Below are 26,244 nucleotides of genomic sequence, written 5' to 3'. Positions count from 1 at the left end.
AAAAACGTTAATATCTTCTTTAGGAGTTGGTTTCAGTAATTTTCGTTGCGCGAATCGTATCCTACGTGAAATTCTGGTTAAGAAACATGTATCAGAATGCTTAAATTCGTACCTTGTCTAGTGATCCATTATTACCCTGTTAATGACAATAAGGTGGAATGAAGACAGTTTTTTTTACTCTCCTGGAAATCGTGTTTTCCGAGGTACGCACTTCTGCAATTTCACCATCGATATGTGCTCTCGTGAGACCTCTCACGGTGTCTCGTAAATCATCATAGAACTTCAGGGAAAATACCACGGGTCCATATGTGACGTCACGGTCAGGGGAAACCGGGAAATGTCCGGGAATTTTAAAAATTCAGGGGAAATGACGAAAATGTCAGGGAAAATTTGTTCAATCACCTTCATTTGCTTTCTAGAGTGAGTTTGAGGTTTCGAACTACAAATTATGCCTAAAGACTATTTTCAATTATGTCCTCTTAACCAACAGTTACATCTTCAATTGTCAGGAAATCACCAAAATGTGTCAGGGAAGTCAGGAAAATGGCAGGGAATTTCATTTTCTAAATTCTGTGGCAACCCTGATGTGACTGCAGCCCACCATGTAAAGTGGAGCATCACGGAACTATATCCAAGGGAAATGCATACAGGACCCCAGTGTCCTGCAATACGTCACCGAACTTGAAAACGGATACAGTGCGACAAAACACTGCGTCTTTATCTACCGCAGACGCTTTACAAGTTATGACTTGGTCCCTTTCTACTAAACGCGGTCCATATGTAGAACAATTGGACGTGTTTCTGTCAAACGGAACTATGTGCATAATGACTTGGGCTCTGTTATGCATACAGGCCCGCCACATGGGGGGGGGATACTGGGTCCTTGGTACCGGGGCCCGGGCCCTGGAGAGGCCCGTGACGCAGGTGACAAACCACTACGAATTCATGTGTAACCCTTGTCTCGTCGGGAAAAGTGAAAAAATTACCCTAAAAATTCCGCAAAAGGTGAATAAAGTTTCAAAAACACGCTAGGGCACCATAACATTTTTCTTACTTTTTTAGAGATTTTCAAGATTTTTAGTATATGTAGAATGATATTTTTAGTAACTGTGTTTCATTTTCTTCCGTTGTCGGATGCTAAGAGGCTCCTTTCTAGGCATCCTCGACTTCAATGGCTTAACTCCCTTGCCATAGACGTACGAAAGGGGAGTCCAGGGGGGCCCGGCTCCCCATAGAATTGAAAATTATCATCTGCCCCCTCAAAAAAAAAAAAAATTATAGATGTTTTGTATGCAACAATTCGAAAGTTTTTGGTGCTGAAAGTAAACAAAAAGGCGTAATTATTCTGCAGAAATTGATGGAAAATCTCCATCGTAAGAGCTTCATAAAGTGTCCAAATAGATTTAAAATTTCAAAAATTTCCCGGGGGAGGCCCCCCGGTCACCCCCCCCCCCCCTGTGCTAGGGGCCCGGGCTAGAAAATTGGTACCAGGGCCCGAGATGGGATGTGGCGGGCCTGTATGCATATATTCTTATGGTTCTCAGGGCTCATGTCCTGATGTGCTTAGTTCCGTTTGGCAGAAATTCGTCCAATTTTAACGAATCTCGATTAAAATTTGGCAGAACACTGCCGTGCTGCGGAAGAACGCCGTATGAACATTCGAGAGTTGCCAAAGTTCCTTCTATAAAATGTGCGGAAAGTTAAGAATATTTGAACCGCGTTTAACAGAAAGGAACCAAGCCACATCAGCTATTGCCAAATTTCACTGGGCAAGTCGATTTTTTACGAGAGAACGTTTGTGCGGATTCCTTTGAAAATTTTAAGGAATTTGCTTCGTATTATGGAAAAAATACACTGAAATTTGCACGAAAATTCGCCCAACCGTTTTCATGTAAAAAATTAATTCGCCCAATTAAATTTGGCAATAGCTAATATGGCTTGGTTCCTTTCTGTTTAACGCGGTCCATTTTTCCTTGCAAGTTGCAGAATCTATAGGTAAAATTGTGAACTAAATTTTATGAAAAATTAGGAGGAGAATATTCTTAAATTTACCAGGAAATTCGCGTTTTATGAAAGTAGATTTGGCAACGCCTGAAGGTTCATACGACGTTTTTCCTTAGAATGGCAGAACAAGTCCCCGTAACGAAATTCGGCAACCGAGCCGATAAGAATCGACGGAGTTCCATCCCGGTTTGCGGGAAACGCTCATCGATTTTTAATCGCGTCGCGGGCTTTCATTCGTCACCCCCGAAGAAGGGATGATCGCGACCCCCTCCGTCGATTCGCCGGCCCAGTGCGCCGATGAAATCGCGACCAATCACCGAGAAGTAGGAGCGAATATCGTCCAATCAGGGCGCACCTCCCTCGAGAAGGGTGGAGTGACGAAGACGCCCTCCGCACGGACAGCGCCGCGACGCCAACACTGCCATGCTGAGGAAGAACGCCGTATGTACATTCGAGAGTTTTCAAATTTTCTTGGATAAAATGTTTGTTTTTCAGGAAAATTATGAATATTTTTCCTTGAAATTATCAGACACTTTAGATCAAGTTACAAACAAAATTATCTGAGAAATCGGTGGGAATTAGTTGCTTCAAGCGCCGTGGCAGGCGGGCAGCCAGCGCGAAACCCGCATTGGCGCCTACAAACCTAACAGGGATACTTCACGCGTTGCGCAATGCGAGAAGTATCCCTGTTAGGTTTGTAGACGCCAGTGCGTTGCCGCTCCACTTTGTGTTAGGCTCTAATTTAAAATTATGAATATTTTTCCTTGACATTATCAGACACCTTAGATCAAGTTACAAACAAAATTTTCTGAGAAATCGGTGGGAAAATATTCAAAAATTTTCCTGAAAATTAGTGATTTGCCAAAGGAAATTTGGCAACGCCTGAAAGCTCTTACGGCGTTTTTCCTTAGCACGGCAGAATGTAGATCGGCATTGAACGTTAACATACAGGGTGTCCCAGGATTCAGTACGAATATTGAAGGGGTCGATTCTTTGGGGTAAAAAAAATACGTTTTCGTAGTATAGCTTGTTTTTCCAAAAATGCTCGCCTTGGGGGCCTCATTATCCCTATATTATCCCCTACCAGCCCCTATTATGTCGAAAGCGATCAGTCATTGCCGAAAACCGCAAGACGCATTTTCTCAATATTTGTCAGCGCTGAATCTAGTGGTGCCGTCATAAATCAATTTTTGTCGCTAAAAAAATTAATTTTGACCACTTTTCGGTTCAGACAATTTAATCTAAAATATCTGACAATTTCAAGGAAAAATATGCATGAATGTCGTCGCAAATATATGTTTTATCAAGGGTTTGGCAACTTTCGAATGTTCATACGGCGTTCTTCCTTACCACGGCAGTATACTGCGATGAAAATCGCGTAATTTCTTATGACGTCAGGAATTCGCGTATCCAGGGTGTCTACAAGTCCGGAAATAGTACTGATTTTTTAAAAGCGGTCCGGAAGTACTGAAAAAGTGCGGAAATTCCGCAAGAAGGTCCGAAATTTTTCCCATTTTTTCGTCATCTTTGTCTCAGTTTGAGCGGAATTCAAATTTTTTAAATTTCGTCAATAATTGGAAGTACTGAAAAAGTACTGAATTTTTCTGTTTAGGAGGTACTAAATTTCCTGGGAATATACTGACAAAGTTCTGATTTTTCGTAAGCCTGTTTTAGTAGACACCCCGGTATTTTTTCGATGAAAGTTGCCGAAATGCCAGTTACATGATCTCACTCCTCGTGGATTCACCTTTAAGGAAGATTCCCATGGATTTTGAGCACTCGTGGGGGCTTCAACCTCAAAACAGCGCTACGTAGCCCCACTCGATGGCGTCATGGGCCGAGACCTTTGGAGCCGAAACGGAGATAATGGAACTGGGATGATCCTCGGTGCAATCAGGTGCCTGGCAATTGGTGAGCTCGAACCCGAACCGAACCGGAGTGTGTCTGTGCGTCTGAGCTTGAGTAGCCTCTTCAATTCCGCGCGGAGTCGCCACAGCCCGCTCGCCGATTCGATTTCGTCGCGGCTCCTGCACGTTGCGAACGCTCGTCACGCACGATCTGACGCGAGCGCCCGATCCATCATTAGTCTCGAATTCACCGCGTAGCTACAGGGTTCGCACTCGATTCGCGATCATTCTATCAGCCAAAAATTGATGGCATATGCCATTTTTTATGGTGTACTGGAAAAAAAATAAAACACATTGGATCTAGAGTCCAGACTCTTAGAAACACCGACAAGAAAAAGTACTCTTGCTTCTATCAGAATTTAGCTTAGATCAAGAACCAAGCCTCTTAATTTGAGCGGTTTTCGTTTTGATTCAAGCAAAAATCCGATCGAGTGAAGAGTATTTTTTCTTGTCAATGTTAACAAGAGTCTGGACTCTAGATCCAATGTGTGTTTTTTTTGGTTTTTTTTTCCAGTGAACCCTTGTAAAAATTGGCTATTTTCAGGGTTGCCACATTCAGGGAATACCGGGAAATATCAGGGAATTTTAAAGTCACACTGAAAAAAACGGTACACATACCGTCGCGTACCGTCCGGATATACATACCGTCCGTTCCGGGTTCATAGGCCGAAAGTTCCGGGTGCTGGAGCTGTAGCTTTGACTGCTCTGGGTGCTACGCCCGGAGTTTTTAGCCTCTGAGCCCGGAACGCGGACGGTATGTCAATACAGCCCGTAAGTACGGCTTCCCTACCCGGAGTTTTTTTTTTTTTTTTTGTCAGTGTACTGAAAAAGGTACCCTGGTTAAAATTGGCCAATACAGCCGGTTATAAGCAAGGTTGCCAGTCAAGGAATACCGGGAAAACCGGGAAATATCAGAGAATTTTAAAGTCACACTGAAAAAAACGTCACGGACTATGTAGACGTACCGTCTGTACCGCCGGGCTCATAGGCCGAAAGTTCCGGTTGCCGGAGCCGTAGCTTTGATTACTCCGGGTGCTACGCCCGGATCTTTCGGCCTCTGAGCCTGGAACGCGGATGGTTTGTCTATATAGCCCGTCAGCACGGCTTCCACGGCTGGAGTTTTTTTTCAGTGTACTGAAAAAGATACCCCGGGAAAAATTGGCTATTATCAGGGTTTTCACAGTCAGGGGAGACCGCGGGGACCGCGGGAAATGTCAGGGAATTTTAAAAAGTCACTTTGAAAAAGAAGTGACGGGCCATGTAGACGCACCGTCCGTTCCGGGCTCATAGGCTGAAAGTTCCGGGTGCTGGAGCTGTAGCTTCGATTGCTCCAGGTGCTACGCCCGAAGTTTTCGGCCTCTGAGCCTGGTACGCGGACAGTATATCTATATAGCCCGTAAGTACGGCTTCCAGGGCCGGAGTTTTTTTTTTCAGTCCTCTGAAAAAGGTACCCCGATAAAAATTGGCTATTACAGCCGGCTATAAGCAAGGTTGTCACCGAAAACCAGTAAAATTTTCATGTACAAATGCCCATCGGTTTTCCAGTAAAAATACCATGGGTCAGTTGCGCTGGTCACAGAATCGTGTTTTGATGCTCTACTCTTGCAGATCAACCAAGAATGGTAAAATATGTTTTAACAGCAACTTTCTGCGTTGAATATTGACCGAGATATCGCGCCTTGAAAAACTCGATTTACATACTATGTCATGCACTACCGCGGTGGATGACGTCATAAACCCGACTTTTCCAAAGACGTTACCTCGGTTAATATTCAACGTAGAAAGTTGCTGTTTGAACAGATCTTCTTATTTTTAGCCTATCTGCAAGAATCAAGCATCCAAACACGATTATATTACCAGCGCAACTGGCCCATAACGAGGAGAAATTGTTCAGCATCAGAAAGTAGTTAGGTTCTTTCGTCTGGAAAACGACGAACTCTCCAACGTGAAAATAATGGATTCATCCGTAATTAATTACACACGACCCTCTAAACAGACGTCCTCTTGAAAAGTATACAAATTGTCATTGACGTTTATACACAACGTCAAAGATGTTTTCAGTTGTCGTTGAAGTGGCGGGTTTGTTTGAACGACGCGGCCCTTGAAATGTGAAAGACCTAAATACGTCGCCAACCTGACGTAAGGACGTAACGACACTCTGCGATGAACCCTGTCTTCCACACATTGCAATGCTCTTCCGGGCTCATCTCAATGTGTTGTTACGCCCTTTTGTCAGCCGAGCGAAGGATGGTCGATTCCCCTGCAGTCGCTGCACTCGGCATCAAGTCTCGTGATTCCGTTCCACCACTCAACCCAACTTTGTAACATGCCAGTCGACAAGATTTAATTTCCGCAAGGGGGGCCAACCGCCCGGACCCGGCCCGAAGGAGGGGATAAGGAATTGATTCATTCCGAATCGGATGACAAGTTCACAACTAAAAGTAAAGTACTCGAGAACTTATTCTTGGCGCAGGGAGATCTCAACCCGAGGTAGGCGCCTCATTTCCTCCTCTGGCCTTAGTCATGAGAAGAGAAGCTCTGGAACAATTATTTATTGTTAAACGAACGAATACTTATTGTTACTACGAAATACCTGTAACAAACTATGAGAAGAGAAGCTCTGGAACAATCATTTATTTTTAAACGAATGAAACTTATTGTCACTACGAAATACCTGTAACAAACAACGAGAAGAGAAGCTTAGGAACATTTATTTATTTTTAAACGAACGAAACTTATTGTTACTACGAAATACCTGTAATAAACTAGTAGGCACGTTCATGGCGCTACGCAGCCAAATCCCCGAATATTTTCAGCGTGCTCTGGTGGCTTAAATTTCAGTCGTATCAAAAAATTGATAAGTACCTATTCTCTACAATATTTAATGTACTTTGATTTTGAAAATAACTTCTTTGGTCCAAAAATCAAAAATGAGCAAGATATTTTTTTTTTTTAAAAAAAAAAACGGGATTTTAGGTCATTTTTTCAAAATGGCGGCTTTAGCGGCGGAAATATCTCTACACAAATGCGAAATTCGGCTTTAAGGTCAAAAAATACATGGGAATCACTCAACGGGACCGGAAAATTGGGGGTATGACAAGGAACAAATGGAATGAGAGAAGAAACGGAGACAGGAATTTGAGAGTGAGTTAATCAAAGATTATAAAAAACGTTCAATTTGTGTAATCTTTATCCCCGTTTGTGACACCCATGGGCCGCGTTGTCTTAACTCTTTCTATAAAGGGACTCTACTTTTTCGTAGAGTCCCTTTATACTGTGAGTCAAGACAACACCTCCGCATGGAGTCACAAACGGGAGTAAAGATTACACAAATTGAATGTTTTTCGTAATCTTTGATCGGCTCATTCTCAAATTCCTTTCGCCGTTCCTTCTCTCATTCCGTTTGTTTCTTGTCGAACCTGTAATTCCTCGGTCCATTCCAGATTATAATCTTTGCAATTGGTGAAAATATAATCTTTATACCCGTTTGTGACACTGTGGAAGCCTAAAATACGGGAGCCAACCAGAAATGGATTCACCTTGTCTTAACTCTCAGTATAAAGTGACTCTACTTTTTCCCGCACAAGGAAGTGAAAATCGTGTCAAAGCACTTTTATACTCACTGTATATGGTGCGGGGCTCCTAATGCATGCATAATCCAAGAGCGACCCGAGTGCACCCCTGCAAGAACCATCGACCTGATGGGGCGGAGGGCGGGTTAAGAGGAGGGCGCGGGGGTGGCACTGTAAATAGCCTCCGAGAGACAGGTTGGCATTCCGAATGGGAATTATACTAATGATACGGTGGGTGGGTGGTGGCGGGGGCAATCTCTATGTTTCCGGTTTTTTCTATAAATTAATTTTTTAGTCCGCGGCCTCGCTTCGGCCTGTCATTCGCCCCGTCTTCGCATGCAAGCGTCAAGCTCGCCCTGCTAACAAGCGAACCGTTGCCAACCGAAGCTCGGGATTTTATTTGTCTCTCTCTTCCGAACGGGAAAACTTATATCAGGGTTGCCACAGTCAGGGAATACTGGTAAAACCGGGAAATGTCAGGGAATTTTAAAAATTAGGGAACATTGGAAAAAAAAACACATTGGATCTAGAGTCCAGACTATTTAAAACATCGACAAGAAAAAGTACTCTTGATTCAATCGGATTTTTGCGTAAATCAAGAACCAAGCCTCTTAATTTAAGCGGATTTCGTTTTGATTCAAGCAAAAATCCGATTGAATCAAGAGTACTTTTTCTTGTCGATGTTTTAAATAGTCTGGACTCTAGATCCAACGGTTTTTTTTTTACAATGTTCCTTAATTTTTTAAAATTCCCTGACATTTCCCGGTTTTGACAACAAAAAAACATTGACAAGAAAAAAATACTCTTGATTCAATCGGATTTTTGCTTACATCAAGAACCAAGCCTCTTAATTTGAGCGGATTTCCTTTCGATTTAAGCTTAAATCTGATTGAATCAAGAGTCCTTTTTCTTGTCAATGTTTTCAAGAGTCTGGACTCTAGATCCAATGTGGTTTTTTTTTTTTTCAGTGAAAATTCGAAATGTCAGGGAAAATGACGAAAATGGCAGGGAATAATCGTCAGAGTACCTTAATTTGCTTTATTCTCGAGTGGGTTTGAAGTTTTGAACCACAAATTTTGCCCGAAAACTAATTCTAACCATGTCTTATCAGAAATTTGACTTAAGACCAATTGTCAGGGAATTTCGCCAAAATGTGTCAGGGAAATTAGGGAAGTATCAGGGAATTTTGAAAAGTCAGGGGAAATGACAAAAATATCAGAGGATATCTGTCAAAGCACCTTAATTTGCTTTATTGGCGAGTGGTTTTGACGTTTCGAACGACAAATGCCCGAAAACTATTTCTAATCATGTCTTTTTAAAAATCTGGCATTTGTTCAATTGTCAGGGAATTTCGTAAAAATGTGGTAGAGATAGGTCGGGGAATTTAATTTTCTAAATTTCTGTGAAAACCCTGGTTTAATGGCGCGAGAACCCGAAGCTCATCAGTTTTTGCGGGAAAATGGGGTATTCAGTTCTTACGGTTCAAGTGCTACTGAAAAAAAATTTCTTGAGATATTATTTTGACTACGTTTCTTGTCGACAAAATTTGGGTTTCTTTAGTTAAATCCGTGCTGATTCAACCGAAAGTCAGTTTTTGTGAGTTAAAGAAACGTTGTTTTGCTATCGTTTTTTTAACTTAAACCTAACGATAGCAAAACGACTCTTTTTAACCAAAAAAACTTATGTCGAGTTCTAGAATTCGTACGGATTTAAGTTTAAAAAAAAGACTGAGATTTAACTAAGATTTTCAACTTAGTTTATAAAATGTTTCCTGAATACGAAACTCATCAATCATTTTTGAAAACTCATGAAACACTACTAACTTGTCGTCATATATTTTGGATACATTACGTATATGTGCGAGATGAGATTCAATAACAATGAGCGAATAAAAAAAAAGATAAAAACTTTACGTAAACTAATACCGAGCTGTCTTCAAGCAGGTGATTGAAAACGACCTAATATAGACTGCACTTGGAGGTAGTTATAAGTTTGTGGTGTCCTAAAATAACTTGACTCCTTAGGAATTCGAGCGAAATGGAGTGCACAGAGGTTGATGTCTTCTTCTCCTTCGAGTATTATTTTCTTCCTAAATTATAAAGTGTATTGAGGTACTGGTATCCTCGTGTTTATTTCAAAAAGTGGGACGGTGGCTCCTGGTACATTGTAGAAGGAAATCCTTGATTCAAAAATTACTGAAAGTTTCTTTGAAAAAGGTTATTTTTATGGGGAAAACGGCGGTCTTAACGACCAAGATTTTTGGTGGAAGATTTCGGAAAACCCATTGGAAATTCGTTGGAAGCCCACTCGGCTAAAGTAAACCTTGAAGAAGTGCATTACGTAATCCTCCATGCAAAAAACTGCAGGTAATTAATTAACACGGTTTTCCTGCAGCTACACGATCGTAAATGGCACTGAGGGATCCACGCAGCGAACCGGTGAATTTCGGTAATTGCATTGCTGAATATAGTTTTATTACAACTTCGATTATAGTTTCACAGTGGTTTTTTTCTGGTAATAATATTTTATTTACCAATTATGTTATAAAAAATGGCGCAATAAGCAGGTTTTGTTTGCTAAGATTTTTGAGGATGTCCCTTATAAGTTGACTTTTGAAAAAGTTTTTTTCAACAATGAACTCATCATCTAACTAAAACCAAATCAGGGTTAAAATGTGTCCTATAGCCTTTTTAATAACAATTCGAAAGCTAGACGACGTGCTCGTTGTCAAAAAAACCTCGGAGTGATAGAAAAACATGAGTTTTTCGCTAAAATGCGCCTGCAGACAGTGGCGTAACGGGCGCCCCCGCAGACCCTGCTATGCAGGGGGGCCCAAGCGCCTAGGGGGCCCTCGCGGCCCTCGGCCGCCGGAATTTTTTTTTCTCTCTCTCTCTTTGATGCTTAGCTTTGGTTTCAAACTGTGGGCCTTTACTTACCGAGATGGCCCTTCTTCTGCTGATTTTTATTGTTAGCTCAGGGTTTTTCATACTTCTTTTGGACTGTTTCTAACTTTTTTTTTGCGGGAGGGCCCCTGCCTTCCAATGTCCACTCAGTGATTACTAAACATTTTCTCGATTCTTGGGCCTGTATGGGCCCTTCTGTAGATCCTTGGGCCTGGGCTGGGCCCCCGCCACCCTTTAGATCCTTGATCCTTTAGGGGCCCCATTTAATCGGGTACGGGATCCGGGACGGTGAGGTGAGAGGCATTCCAAGTCCAAGTCCGTGATTTGAAATGTCTCGGGCCAAAAAACGGGAAGGGGTGAGGGAAGTAGAGGGGCAGAAGGGGGGATGATTTTGGAATTTTATCGACAGGGGGGGGGGGGGCCTAGAAAAAATTTTGCAGGGGGGCCCAGCGGAAGTCCGTTACGCCACTGCCTGCAGACGTATGTTCAGGCAACCATTTATCACGTCCAGTGGCTTAAAGTGATTCGATGGACGCCATACTTTGTGTCAGAACGGCATGCGATTTATCGCATCAATCGGTTCCATTTTTTCAGCTACTCGTCATTTTTCTCCAATTTTGAGATCGCAATTCTGTTGTCAGGAGACTAAAGTACTCACTTACCAATTTTAACCAAGAAATTCAACGTAATAAAGGCGTGGTTTTTTTAGAGAGAAAACATCGCATTCGAAACTGATATCAAAACTGCACTCGAATGAGCTATTTTCTCTCCAAAAAAACCACACCTTTATTACGTTGAATTTCTTTGTTAAAATTGGTAAGTGAGTGCTTTAGTTTCCTGACAACAGAATTTTGATCTCAAAATTCGAGAAAAATGATTAGTAGCTGAAAAAATAGAGCCAATCGATGCGATATATCGCACGTCGTTCTGACACAAAATATGGCGTCCATCGAATCACCTTGAGGACCGAATCATGATAGTATCCGTGAACTATTATACATTGAGTTAACTTGGAAAACCCGCATAAATTACCAGATTCTATGGGGGCCAAAGCCAAAGAAGGCCCTTGTCGATACCCCTCCTCTCATGTCCGACCTTTCTGACTGATTCGATCCACTGTGCGCCAATGCACTCCTTCCGAGATCTTATCCGACCGCAGGAAGCACGGCGATTTACGGGCATCGCGCGCGCGATGAGAACGGGAGCGACAACAGCCGCAGTCGCCGAGGTTGACTAATAATGGCGCTTGTGCGGCCCAATTTGTCTCAGTTTCAGCTGTGCGGGTGCGACAGCGGCGCGAAGGTGGGGGTGGGGGGTGGTGAGAGGGGTGGGGGTGCGCACGTGGCCTTTAAGGCCCCGCTCCGGGGGCGGCCTTCAGCATCGCCAGCGGCCAAGCCGGGGCCCGGGGTCGGGGGATGGGGGATGAACAATCAAACGGAACTTGGCCGAATACGACGCAGCAGAGCGTGAAAACGAATCGAGTCCGTATTAAAAGCGCGCTTCATGCATGCACGATGCCGTTAAAGAGGTATACTGGTCTGGTTGCTATCGCGATACGGCGTCACCTGTTCGGAAAAATGAATAAGAGCAGGGTGTCTGGGACGTGGAAAAAGCAGGAATTGCTAGACTTTATCATGATACCAGCAATTTTCCGGGGGGGGGGGGGCAGCAGGTGGCTGTTGAAATTGATAGACAAAGCTGTAGACGCAGAGGACAAAAGGGATACGAAGGGATCCTATAGTTGGTGGAAGCAAGTGGTTGCAATGGACAAAGGAGGTAGGTAATAGACTAACTCTAACGGCATCCCACGAGAGACCCTATCAGACCTACCTTAGTTCATCATATTTCCCCTTATAGTTAATAGGTAATCAAGACATTTTTCAATAAATTCCGTCAACCAGATTTTCAAAGGAAAAATACATTTTGACACACCGAAAAAAACCTCCGGCCGCGGGAGCCATACCTACGGGCTACGTATAGACATGCTGTCCGCGTTCCGGGCTCAGAAGCCGAAAGTTCCGGGCGCGTTACCCGGAGCAATCGAAGCTGCGGCTCTAGCACCTGGATCTTGCGGCGTCTGAGCCTAGAACGGACGGTATACATATATAGCCCGTAATTTTCTTTTCAGTGCAGGCCAGTCTGCAACTATTCGCAAACGGAGGTACGTGGTTTCGCACTGTCGTCATCGCCTCCCCTCGCTTATCATAATGTTTAGTGAGACCGTTTTTGCTGTAAATGCCGGATTCCGTGACGTGAAACTGATCAAAGGGTGCCTAATCGACGGTGTCGTTGTACTTTACTCCCGCTCGGAGGTTTAATGGCTCAATAAAGGGATAAACGGCCGAGGCAAAACGAACGGTGCCTCGGTGGGGGCCAAAGCTTAACGACACAGGTGACAACTTGGCCATGCACGCAATTACACGCTTGGGGTGCAGCGGCCCGGCCACAGACCTCGCGACCGTTGCTGTTGAGTCCTGCCATCGCGACAGATGATGGAGTAAATTATTTTTCCACCCTCCATTTCGCTCGCCTGATTCTCACCGATCCTTCGCTGTTTTTCCTCTGTGGCCGTTTTCTTTTTCCGAGTTCACACGCTGAAATTCGGAATGGAGATGTTGCATGTGTGAGGAATTTGCAATTTGACTATTGATTCTCATGTAAATGTTCGCGAGAAACACGATGCGATGGTGCCGCTGGTTTTCTCTGAAATCAACTACCAAACTCAAAAAAAGCTCTCAAGTTGAGGCCAAAATGGAGGGGATATCTTACGCTATCCTGAAAGTCCACCTCTACATCATATCAAGACAAACTCTCCATGCCGTCTTTTATTGTCTTGCTCATAACCGGACACCCAAAGCGATATCGGGGGATAAATGCAGTGGCACACAGTTAGCACATGGTATAATGAGTCACGAGGCTCATCACAGATTGCACTTACAGCGCAAGACGCTCATTGGCTAAAAAGTTTTGGCGGGAAAGAAGCTTCTAAAGTTAAAAGCTTCTATGATGTTTCTGTCAAATGAAATAATACGGTTTTGATAGGAAAATGTTCTCAAGGGTTTCCAATGGAGATCTTGCATGTGTGAGGAATTTGCGATTTGACTGTTGATTCTCATGTAAAAGTTCGCGAGAAACATGATGGTGCCACTGGTTATCTCTGAAATCAACTGCTGAGCTCAGAAAAAGCTCTCAAGTTGAGGCCAAAATGAAGGGGATACCCCACGCTATCCTGAGAGTCCACCTCTACATCAAGACAAACTCTCCATGCAAAGATAGGGAGCAAATACATTGACAGGGCTGCCACTTTATTTGGGGACTCTAAAACTGAAAACACGGCAGCCCTGCTAATGTATTTTCTCCCTATCTTTGAATGGAGAGTTTGTCTTGATGTAGACGTGGACTTTCAGGATAGCGTGGGATATCTCCTCCATTTTGGCCTCAACTTTAGAGCTTTTTTTAAGCTTGGGAGTTGATTTCAGAGAAAACCAGTGGCACCATCATGTTTCTCGCGAACTTTTACATAAGAATCAATGGTCAAATCGCAAATTCCTCACACATGCAACAGCTCCATTGAAAATTGGAGCCAGCGGGCTGATTATTGAAATTGATAGATAAAGAAGACAGGGAGTATGGAGCGATCCTATTGGTTTTCTATAAGACTAAGATAGAAATGATGGACTAACTGTAGGGTCTCTCGTGGGTTGACGTTAGTTTGTCTATTACTTACCCCCTTTGTCCATTGCAACCACTCGCTGCCACCAATAGGATTCATTTATTTCCCCTCTGTCTTCTTCGTCTATTGCTTCGTCTATTAATTTCAATAATCGGTCCGTATCAAAAGTCAACAGTCGTAAATCAACAACCGTAATTTCACAAATTTGAATGTTTTAATTTAAATCCGTGTTGGAAAGTTGCAAATTCTTCATTACACGAATTGAGTGTAGTTTAACCTTCTTGCAGAGAGAAGTTTATAGGTACGTCGTTTCTAAAATAAGCTAAGAAAATGTATTCCTCTTAGCTACATTTGGTCAAAATATAATTTGAAGTACAACAGAAAGTTTCTCAAGGAATCAAATCGTGGATTCGGCAAGTCATTTAAAGTGATCACCTCCTTAGTGACTCCTAAAACTGGTTGACTGTCCTCTGTAGTATCTCAGATGTCACCTTAACCCTAATCAAACTGCATCATTTGCAGTGCTTTTCTTTTTATAGAAATAGCCCATGCAAGACCCAATATAGCACTGAAAAAATTTTTCTTGAAATATTATTTTGAAGTAAAGCGTGGTTTCTTGTCGACGGTTTTTTTTTTTTTTTTTTTTTTTATTTATTTTTTAGTTAGATCCGTGCGGATTTCTGTCGGTTTTTTCGAGTGTAAGAAAAGTTGTTTTTGTATCGTTTTTTTTAACTCCAACTTACCGATAGCAAACCAACGTTTCATTCACTCAAAAAACCCACTCTAAACTCAAAAGAGTAAACAAGCCAACTTGAAACTTAGCATGTATACAGAAGAATATTCTGCTGATAGAGAAGGAAAATACAACTAGATTTCCACAGAAAAGAAGATATATAACAGGGAATCTGCAACGTCGCAAACGGAGATACTTGATTTCGCATTTTGGCCATCCATACGAAACTACGTAATAATAACACTGAATTTTTTTTTTTTCTTGAGGTATTATTTTGACTTGAGGCGTCCGTCGTTTCTTCTCGACAAAATTGGTTCTTTTTTAGTCACGATGAGTCGTTTTTTTATCGTTGAGTTTATAAGTTAAAAAACGATAGTAAAGAAGCGTTTCTTTAATTATTAAAAAAAAAAAAAAAAAAAAAAAAAAAAAAAAAATTGTCGACAAGAAACGACGCTTTAAGTAAAAATAATATCTCAAGAAAATTTTTTCAGTGAGGGTCGAGAAGAGAGCCATTACTTGGGGAGCGGAAATGACTCTCCGTGCTTTAAGATGGAAACTACCGCGGTAGTCAGCAGTTAAGTCGTAAGCAAAAGTACTCGTCCACGACTACACGCCCCTCCCTCATCCCCCTCCCGATGTAAACTGCCCATCCCTTCTGAAACCGACCGTGGGGGATAGAAATCTGGGCCGCATTTCACAATCGTCGGGCATGCATGCGATAGATTATCAAGCCCGTTTGACGCCGATCGCCTCGAATATGACTGCAACCCCCCTTCCCTCCCTTCACCCCCACCCCTCCGGGAAAGCTGGATAATTTATTTATCCATCCACCGGACGGGGTCGTTATTGTATCAAACGAGCGGGTAGCTTCTGTCCCTCACGTGCCCGGATCGGATTGGATATCAGGAAAAAATGACTGCTCCCAGATTTGTTTTTCATATTCTTTTTATCTTTATGCTCGGAGGGGGCAGGAAACGGGGAGGGGGAGTCTCGCGTGTTTGATAGCATTTATTCATCCCCGGAACGAACCCTCGGACGTCCGATTCGCTGGGCAATTTCCTCCCGGGATGATCCGCGGGTCGAATCCCGTTCGATTCCTCGCGATTCGGGTCCTATGCGGCGCGGGGAAAGTATCGATGTGTTCGATGGATCGATTGTATCGCCGGTTCGAGGCAGGAAGTCGCTCGGAACGACCACTTGACGCCTGCAATTTCAAATGCCACGACCCGGCGAGCAGACTCGGATATCGAGGTGAGGCCTCGCGGAAAAATAGGCGCTGCGAGACCGGGAAGAAATGGGAAATGGGAATATTCCCGGGGAAGTGCATCGGACGGAACATGCAATCGCTGGAGAAGGAGCGGAGGAAAAAGGCAAAAGAAGTATTCCTGGAAACGTGATAATTATCTTAGCGTCTGAATTCAGCACGGAGAAAAGGAAATAGCTGATTTAACAATTTTGTAGTTAAAAAAGTGGTAGACATGTTTCAATGGACACTAGAAGAAAAAAAAAAAAAAAAAAAAAAAAAAAAACACATTGGATCTAGAGTCCAGACTCTTGACAAGAAAAGGACTCTTGATTCAATCAGATTTAAGCTTAAATCAAAAGGAAATCCTCTCAAATTAACAGGCTTGGTTCTTGATTTAAGCTTAAATCTGATTGAATCAAGAGTATTTTTTCTTGTCAATGTTTTTAAGAGTCTGGACTCTAGATCCAATGTGTTTTTTTTTTTTTTTCCAAGGTAGATTTTACATTAAAAAATGCTAATTCAACAACCCTCGTGGTTAAATTAGCTTTTCACTATTGTAAAATGTACATTTGGACTACATTTTGCAAGTAGGAACCATAAATTCCGGCCCGGTTTAAAAACAACGTATGTGCCATTAGTTTTCCCTATGCTTATACGTGTTTTTTCAGATGAGACAGAATTTATAGCTCCTAATTTCAAAATGAAGTCCATTTGAAACATGTAGGACTTATTTTTTAATTTAATCGTAAAATGAGCAATCCATGTTTTTTCGTGAGAAACTTTTCAAAAGTGTTTTGATTAGTGAGAGTGTTTTGATCTTTTAATTGTTATCAATTGTTACCACTGTCTGAAATTAAGTTATGGCCTTTGTAATTAATACTTTGTGACCCTGACGATAAAGTGCTTGCTTCGAATAGCTACGGTCCAATTTTATCTATAAAATGTGAGTTTTCCAAAAAAAGTTACACTATTTCTAGCACTTGGCTACACTCCACATACCGATATATTTCAGTGCTATTACCTTGTGGACATCGTGGTAATAATACCATGTTCGCTGAACTTGACCTACCGCTTAGTCCGTATCTTTGCAGGTCGATGCAACACCTGAATACAACTATTCGCACTCGACGGATATCTGTGTTGCATATTCAATAGATTGAAGGCGCTTTCGCCTCTCTAACACTAACGCGTGAGCGCGCGTATGCTGAAAATACGCAGGCTGAAGGCATGACGTCAAGATTAAAGAGGCCAGCGCAAAATTCACCCATTGCTGTTCAACGAAATTATTGTTTTCTCTTTTCTTTTTTAACTTCCTTTCTAATTTATTGTACGTAATACTTAACTAATGAATACATTTAACACAAAACTAATTTATTTGACTTTTGTTTTGTTTTAGGTAAGTCTCACTTTATCTCTTTTCCTCTCGACTCGCAAGGTTTCCGTAAGTAATCATATTTTCACTCTTCATGAATCCAAACATGGAGAATACCTCCAATGATACAGTAATATTTTCGCTCGCCAAGAACTTTATGTCACATCGATGAGTTCTTTCACGTCTAATCCCCTGGAAAATTCAATAAGTTAAGAATCCGCAAAATAATTGCTGTATAGTTCGAGGATTCTGAAGTCCAAGTCATGCGTGAAACCAATACCGGTCAATTTACGTACGTTAGTGCGCCTTCATTTTCGGTTGATACTGTGCAATACTTCTGTGGCGGAATAGTTGCTCAGAGCGCCTGCAACAATACCGCTTCGACTTGATGGCAGGATATCACGGTTACTGCTGAAAGCACACTCACAGTTTGTGCGCATTGACACGTTTTCTCATCACCGACAGTGACGTAAAATACATGCATACCTCAATTTGCGACGTTGCAAGCTTTTACACCGCCTTTTTAAACGGGTGAACCAAAATGAACAGTTTAAAATTTGTTGTAGAATTTTCCGAGATTTAACGAAAAATATCATTTTAATGTTTCATTTCAATCTGTTTGTGTGCTTTCCTCTAAGGGGGTAAATATTTATGAGTTGGAATGGACGAAAGCGGATCCGAAATTTATAGCCTTTAAAGTAACCGGCCCGAAGAGTTAAAAAAGCGCCGAAACCTACTGACTGTCAATCTATGTCATGATCAGCTCTTTTTGCGTCTATGGTATAAAAATAATGTAATTTGATTTTATTCTCTGTAATTTAATCTAGTTTTCCGAGGTACGTTGTTGCGGACCTACGCCGTCGATGTAATACGTCGTTTAAGTATTCGACTGTAGAGAGCTACCTCTTGGCTATTGCGTTTAGGTATAACCGCCCGAACTCCCAAAAAGGTAAACTTAGCTATATTCCACGCCGCTTCTGCAATGGCGTTCTGTTTCTGTGTGTTGCGCGTTGAATTTCAATCGAAATTTACTTTTTAAAATGGATTGTCAAGCTCCTAATAGATGTGTTTTAGTGGGAATAAAACTTTAGTAAATTTTTAGATGGGCAATGAGTAAATCGTCGTCGTTCTGACGAACGGGCGTATCTCAATTTCCACGATACCCCTGTTCTCCATATAATTCCATGCTTCTCAAGACTCTCGTGGGAATAGAGTTCCGCCCTTATACGTCAGAGGGAAGACGAAAATGAGGAATAATCCCTATTTATTTCCAATCTTTCTTCAGAAAAAGACGACGTCCTTCAAGGAAAGTGACTGTATACCAACATTGTATCATTTATTCCGAAAATTCTGTCGCTGAAAGGGTTAAAGTACCCCAAAGTTTCCATTCTAAGTTTATCTTACTGTTGAATCTGAAGCTCTAAATCTAGGGCGAGTTTCCGCAACTTGTCGATAGTGACTGAGTCTGAGAAACCTCGCAAACTTTGGCAATCCCTGGGGACTCGATCGGCCACGAGGGATATTGATCAAACAACTGGTCTCTACCCCTTCCTCCGTCCCCTTTCATTCCTCCTTTCTAAAGTAACTCCACAAGTTATCGATAGCCCTATGTGCTTTGGTCGGCCCCGCGGTCTCAATTCCTCATCCGTATTCTTCGTTTGTTTACGGAACTTGCGTGGAGGCCGAATCGCGAGGACTGCGAAGAGCTTTTTCCTTGAGGTGGAAAATCTGAGATCAGAAATAGAGACTCGGAAATTGGACGAAATGACTTTTCTCGGAGAGCAATCCCTTTCAAAATAAAATTAGGGGTCCTCACAAAGATAAGGAGGACGCTCGCGGGGTTCACCGTCCAAAAATTTTTAAAGTACCGATTGTTTTCCAAATCTCATCAGCGCCAAAATTGCGAATACGTAAAAAACAAGAAAACCAGTTTGATTCGCTTTGTCGACTTTCTTCGAATTCCAAAAAATGTATGTTCTTTTTGAAGGCTACTTTGAAATCAGACATGATAGACAATTTTCCGGAAACGGAAAAGTTCCCGGAATATCTCCTAAAATATCCCAATATTGAAGGGGATGACCAAAATTGCCCCCAATACCAAGTCAATTTTAAAATTCCGGGGGGGGGGGGGGTGCTCCTGTGGCCTCTGCCCCCCCCCCCCCCCCCTGAATGACAACTCTGATTTTAAAAATCCGAGGCATTTCCAGGCCATTTACAATTTTTTTCCCCAAGATCAAACTTACTTGTGAAAATTACACAGTTTGTGTATTTTTTTAAAAAATAACTATCTCAATCGGTCGAAATCCCAAGTTATTCATGATTGCGTCAAAAAAGGTATGCTTAAAACTCCTATTAGCCCTGTGACAGTTATACAATCAGCGACAACATAAAATTATGCTCCTCTTCTTTATCATTACTCTTCCTTCTCAAACATGGAGGCAAGCAAAGGCTGAAGTGGCATAATTTGTTATAACAATATTATACTGTAGTCCATTCGGTCGCAATATTTTCATTCTTCATCCCCTTTACACAGCGAAGCACCGTCTAACTCAGCTGTAACATGAGATAGTACATCCTCACCGTTTGGAGCAGCAATTTAATGTACTTTTTTTTCCAAGTGCTCTCGATATGTTGGTTTATTTACGCGTGTCGCAGTTATGGCGCATTTGTATCCGTCAACGAGACATCAATCATAGTGGCTGAAAAGTCAATATTAGCCGAGCAAACATGGTTGTCGCTGGTAGCAAGGTAATTCTTCAACCCATCTTTGCATTGCGATTAATTGATGGAATAAGGGTTCTGATTATCGAAGCAGGAATAAGTCGTTTTAAACTGAGCGAAAATTTTGAATGAAAAATATTGTTGGGTGTTGAAATATGTGGTCTAACCCAACCTGTTCATCCTGATGAGCGCCATAATTGCATCGGATATTGGAGCCTGTATGCGAGAAAATAGGAAATCTCAATTTTGCAAACGTTTTTGTCTCTTGAAAGTTGTAAAATTTCGACGGAATAAAGAACCTTTGGTCGTCATTACCGATGAAACTTTACTTAGTGTTATCCGGTCACTCCTCTGAAAGTCCTGAATCTAACAACAGTTGTTCTTTCTTCGGTAATATTGTTAACTTAATTATGTTTTTAAAAAATGGAAGAGTGCACTGATAATCTTTGTTCGTTCCTATTTTTTTTTTTTTAATAGGGACTTACGCTCGCTGACCGCTTCGCGCCTTAAGTGTTATGCTTTACGCGGCACTCTTATGATCTTAGCTGTATTATAGAGTATGCTTTTAATCCGCAAGAGTAACGCGAGTAATGCTTTATTTTTAGGATGAATCACATCTAGAGCAGTTGCAATCTAGTTGCAATTTTTCATGGAAAATGAAATCGGTAAATTTTTTGTGAAAAATTTCATGGAATTTTAGAAAAAAGTGAAAAATATTTTCCGAAATTAAATGCAAAATTCAACGAAATGCGGCTGGTTTTTGCTTTTTGGTGTTTTTTAGTGCGCGTTGCATATCCAGCTTTTGAAAACATGTTTCATATTTTTCACAACTTTGTGAAATTGTATCAAATATTTCACGGATACTTTCAATCCGTATAAATAAAACTGTAACGGTCTAAATCTTGTGATCCTTAATTCTGAAGAGCCGCCAGGCCGATTTCCTTGATTTTTGTTGCAAACGAAAGCTGTTGATGTCCGGAAGATACACTGGAAAAAAAAACACATCGGATCTAGAGTCCAGACTCTTGAAAACATCAACAAGAAGAAGTACTCTTGATTCAATCAGAATCTAGCTTAAATCAAGAACCAAGCCTCTTAATATAAGCGTTTTGATTCAAGCAAAAATCCGATTAAATCAAGAGTATTTTTTCTTGTCAATGTTTTCAAGAGTCTGGACTCTAGATCCAATGTGTTTTTTTTTTCAGTGTACCAAAAATCCTAAACTTTCAATATTTACTCTTGAAAGTTTTCCTGGAGCTCAAAAAGCGAATTGAAGCAGCCAGTATTTCATATTTTTCATTTCGCCCGTGCAACCCTGAGAGCACCCCTCTATAACCGGAACACATCCGCTCCTTGCTGGTTTGGCAACACTGCCGTTTGATTATTGGCGGTCATAAGGTCGAATCAAGAGAGAGTCGATGCTGAAGGGGAGGAGTGATGAAAGGTGGGTGAGTAAGCAGGCGAAGGGGGCAGCTAAGAATAGGGGCTTGGTCTGGAAAGAAAATGGAGTAGATTTTCTTTTCGATGTCTCGTAAATTACCTTTCCCGGGCTTTATTTCCATGCGGCCGCGGCCCCTGCCCCCCCCCCCCATCTCTCGCGTCTACCGTTCCCCGCCTTGTCTCACATGTCGAATGCACAGGGCTGCCGTGGTCAGATAAGTTTGTAGATACCGGTGTCTGAACCAACAAGGGTGCAGAAACTGCTCGATCGCTCGTGAAAATGTGGTAAAGCCCCCTAATTTGGAGGAAGGTAACGTTTTAAATTGTCAAAAGTCAAAAATCAAAGGAAAACACGCAGGAAACAAGGTCTTCTTCTTTTAGATTGGTGCAAAATTTTGTGGAAATCCGATGAGAAAAGTGTGAAAAGCTGGCCGGCGGGCGCGTAAAAATGTAGAAGCTTCACTGAGAAATATTTATGGTTATAATTACCATGTTAGTGGTGTTCAATGTGAACTCTTAATTAGTAGTTGCCATAACCAATAATAGAGATATTTTTACCATTAAATGGTAATTTTACTACCGCACACTTGTAAAATTACGATTGCTCCAGTAAAAATATTACTATTATTGGTTATGGCCACTACTAATTAAGAGTGCACATTGAACACCACTAATATGGTAATTATAACCATAGTGTTTTCTCAGTGTTGGAAGATTCCGCACATCTGTGAACCAAATCCAAACTTTCTTGACCTACCTCCAGAGGTAGGCGGAGTTCGGCTCCTTTCCCTCAGGATTTGGTTGAAGATTATATACTCGATTCTGATTGGTCCAAATTCTAACAGTAATGCAACAGTCGTCCATCCAAAAAATTACAGAATCCAGTCGCGAACATTCTCCTAAAAATCGTAATTCCCTATTGAAAAATGTAGCACGTTCATTGGTCCTACGAGCTGATTGTTGATAAACAAAGCTATAGACAAAGAAGACAAAATGGATACGGAGGGATCCTATCGGTAGAAGCGGGGGGTTGCAATGGACATTATAGGTATTAATGGACTAACTAAAGGCAACCCACGAGAGACCCCATAGCTATAGTCCATCTTTTACCCCTTTAGTCTATAAGAACCACCCATTTCAACCAATAGGATCGCTCCATACTCCCAATGTCTTCTTTGTCCATCGCTTTGTCTATCAATTTCAACAATCAGCCCGCTGGCGTACTTCGCCACCCCTGACGTCCATCTCATACCCCTTTAGTCTATAAGAACCTCCCAGTTCAACCAACAGGATCGCTCCACACTCCCAATGTCTTCTTTGTCTATCGCTTTGTCTATCAATTTTAACAATCAGCCCGCTGGCGTGCTTCGCCACCCCTGACGTCCATCTCATACCCCTTTAGTCTATAAGAACCACCTATTTCAACCAATAGGATCGCTCCATACTCCCAATGTCCTCTTTGTCTAAGGCTTCGTCTATCAATTTTAACAATCAGCCCGCTGGCGTGCTTCGCCACCCCTGACGTCTATCTTATACCCCTTTAGTCTATAAGATACTCCCATTTCAACCAACAGGATCACTCCATACTCCGATGTTTTCTTTGTCTATCGCTTTGTCTATCAATTTTAACAATCAGCCCGCTGGCGTGCTTCGCTACACTGGGGAAAAAAAAGAAGAAAAAAGAAGAAAAAAAAAAACACATTGGATCTAGAGTCCAGACTCTTGAAAACATCAACAAGAAAAAGTACTCTCGATTCAATCATATTTAAGCTTAAATCAAGAACCGAGCCTCTTAATTTGAGCGGATTTCCTTTTGATTTAAGTTTAAATCTGATTGAATCAAGAGTCCTTTTTCTTGTCAATGTTTTCAAGAGTCTGGATTCTAGATCCAATGTGTTTTTTTTTTCCAGTGCACCCCTGACGTCCATCTCATACCCCTTTAGTCTATAAGAACCACCCATTTCAACCAATAGGATCGCTTTATACTCCTAATGTCTTCTTTGTCTTCAGCTTTGTCTATCAATTTTAACAATCAGCCCGCTGGCGTGCTTCGCCACCCCTGACGTCCATCTCATACCCCTTTAGTCTATAAGAACCACCTATTTCAACCAATAGGATCGCTCCATACTCCCAATGTCCTCTTTGTCTAAGGCTTCGTCTATCAATTTTAACAATCAGCCCGCTGGCGTGCTTCGCCACCCCTGACGTCTATCTTATACCCCTTTAGTCTATAAGATACTCCCATTTCAACCAACAGGATCACTCCATACTCCGATGTTTTCTTTGTCTATCGCTTTGTCTATCAATTTTAACAATCAGCCCGCTGGCGTGCTTCGCTACACTGGGGAAAAAAAAGAAGAAAAAAGAAGAAAAAAAAAACACATTGGATCTAGAGTCCAGACTCTTGAAAACATCAACAAGAAAAATTACTCTCGATTCAATCATATTTAAGCTTAAATCAAGAACCGAGCCTCTTAATTTGAGCGGATTTCCTTTTGATTTAAGTTTAAATCTGATTGAATCAAGAGTCCTTTTTCTTGTCAATGTTTTCAAGAGTCTGGATTCTAGATCCAATGTGTTTTTTTTTTCCAGTGCACCCCTGACGTCCATCTCATACCCCTTTAGTCTATAAGAACCACCCATTTCAACCAATAGGATCGCTTTATACTCCTAATGTCTTCTTTGTCTTCAGCTTTGTCTATCAATTTTAACAATCAACCCGCTGACATGCTTCGCCACCCCTGACAATGCAAGTTTTTCAAACGGCACCTCAGCGATGATCACGCAATTATCATATCACACTCCCACGTACCCAAAATTAAAGAAAACTTGGCAACGGTGTTTCTATAACTCTCCCTGAGCGCCCCTGTGATTGGCCCACCCCTCCGCTGCCTCGCCGAGCATGCCCCCTGGCGCCCGTCGAACAATTTGCGCATCATACCCTTCCGATCTCCTCCCGGAAAGGTCGTTTCCTCTCCCATCGGAGCCTTGATCCCGTTTAATTTCATCCAAAATCCATTCTATTTTGTTTTTAAAAATTGTGAGAATCGAATTCTATCGTATCGCGTGTGATCGGACCTCTCGTGAAACAGAATTCGGCGCGGATTTTCTGTGAGCCTCGCCGGGATCGCGTACGGAGTGATTTGTAAGTGCGTGATGAGCTGCTATGGAAATGATCGATGGATGCTTCGATCCGGTTAATTAGGACCATTGATTAATGATCTACTTTAATTATCCGATAGGAATATTTCGTAGCTTTGTTTATTGTTAAGAGCCCCTCTATCCCTCCTCTTTTGTTTTCATACTCGGGCATTTTTTTTTCTCACTTGTGTTTGGACCTATTTATGATGAAAGGAACTATGTACACTTGAATTAAATCAAAAGAACCTATGTACATAGCATTTACATGATTTATAATTCTTTTTAAGTTAGTTCGTTTTGACATGGTTCCTTCTAGCACGGATACGTCCATTCGCACTTTAACACGTCACTAGTAACTTCAATATTTCCACCTTCATTATATCATTTTTATGGATCATAGTAGACATTGCAGGAAAATATTCCCCTCTAAAGAGGTTCAAAGAAGTTCATTCCCTGTAATTTTGCGAATACTTGGTGTTCAAGGCTAAGAGGATAAGCAGCACCTCAATTGACTGCGTCCAGTGACTTTAACGCATGGTTAGGAAAGTTAAGAATATAGAGGTTCAGCGTAGGCGTCTGCTTACGGTGCTCCACCTTTCAAATTGAATCCGATCAAATATTTGGTGTGTCTTTCCAATGGGCTTTTATGGTACAGAAAATGAATTAAAGCATAGAGTTGCCCTAAACACTTCTCAAAGAAGGTGTGACACTTTAAGCGTTTCACACTTAAAGTGTAGTAAGTCACACTTAAGTGTTTCACACGTAAAGAACCACGTTTTGCAATTAAGTCTCTTTATTTAATAGCATTACTTGCGATAAACAAGACCGGACTGTTTAGTTGAATTTGGTGATATTTTTCAGTATTCGTGACAACTCTTTTTTGACTCTGAATTAAGGATCATATAATAATACTGTGCAAAAAGCTCAAACTTTGAGGTAAACGTAGCCATAATTTTCAAACATTCAAAGCTCAGTTGAAACTTCCTTGCAGCTCATCAATCACGTGAACTTCCTCAAACTTTAAAAGCAACGATCGGTAGTTCGTAGCTATTGAAATTTTCGGACGAAAATAGCTCCCGAGAACACGTTTCACAACTTTCAAACTTTCAGGTCACATCACGTCAGAATACTTGAGCTTCCGCTGTGGGTAAATCAAGGCGAATCATCGAACCTGACAGATCCGGAACTTTTTCAGCTTTGCAACTTTAAAGTGTGCGCAGTTTTGAACTTTCGTTCCGAAGATAATCTTTTTTTCACATCGCATCCTGTTAACTGTTTCCATTAGCAATGTGATCTTTTTTTTTTATTTTTCAAGCGAATAAACGCCATCGTGTATTCGCGAAACTCAGTGGAACATTTTTTGAGGCCAGACTTTTCTTGAAGTCTTAAGTGAAATCTTTCAGCAAAACTATTTGAACATTCGTGGCTTTTTTAAGTGAACATACTGGATCCTTGCCTCGTGGATTTTAAACTCGATGTTATTGGCGAAACTGAACCATTTGACCTTTGGACCTTTACCGTGAACCCCGCGA

At 41.7% G+C, this 26,244-nt stretch overlaps 1 protein-coding gene across 1 annotated transcript in view; it reads left to right on the top strand.

Moving 5' to 3' along the window:
• LOC109044530 (uncharacterized) overlaps positions 1-26,244 on the top strand; it is a 64,068-nt gene that overhangs the window by 4,467 nt on the left and 33,357 nt on the right. The window lies entirely within an intron of this gene.

Source organism: Bemisia tabaci, chromosome 8 (genome assembly GCF_918797505.1).
Source record: "Bemisia tabaci chromosome 8, PGI_BMITA_v3".
In the NCBI taxonomy this organism is placed as follows: Eukaryota; Metazoa; Arthropoda; class Insecta; order Hemiptera; family Aleyrodidae; genus Bemisia; species Bemisia tabaci.
Note: the sequence above shows the minus strand (reverse complement) of the source record. Positions and strands in the feature narration are given on the sequence as shown.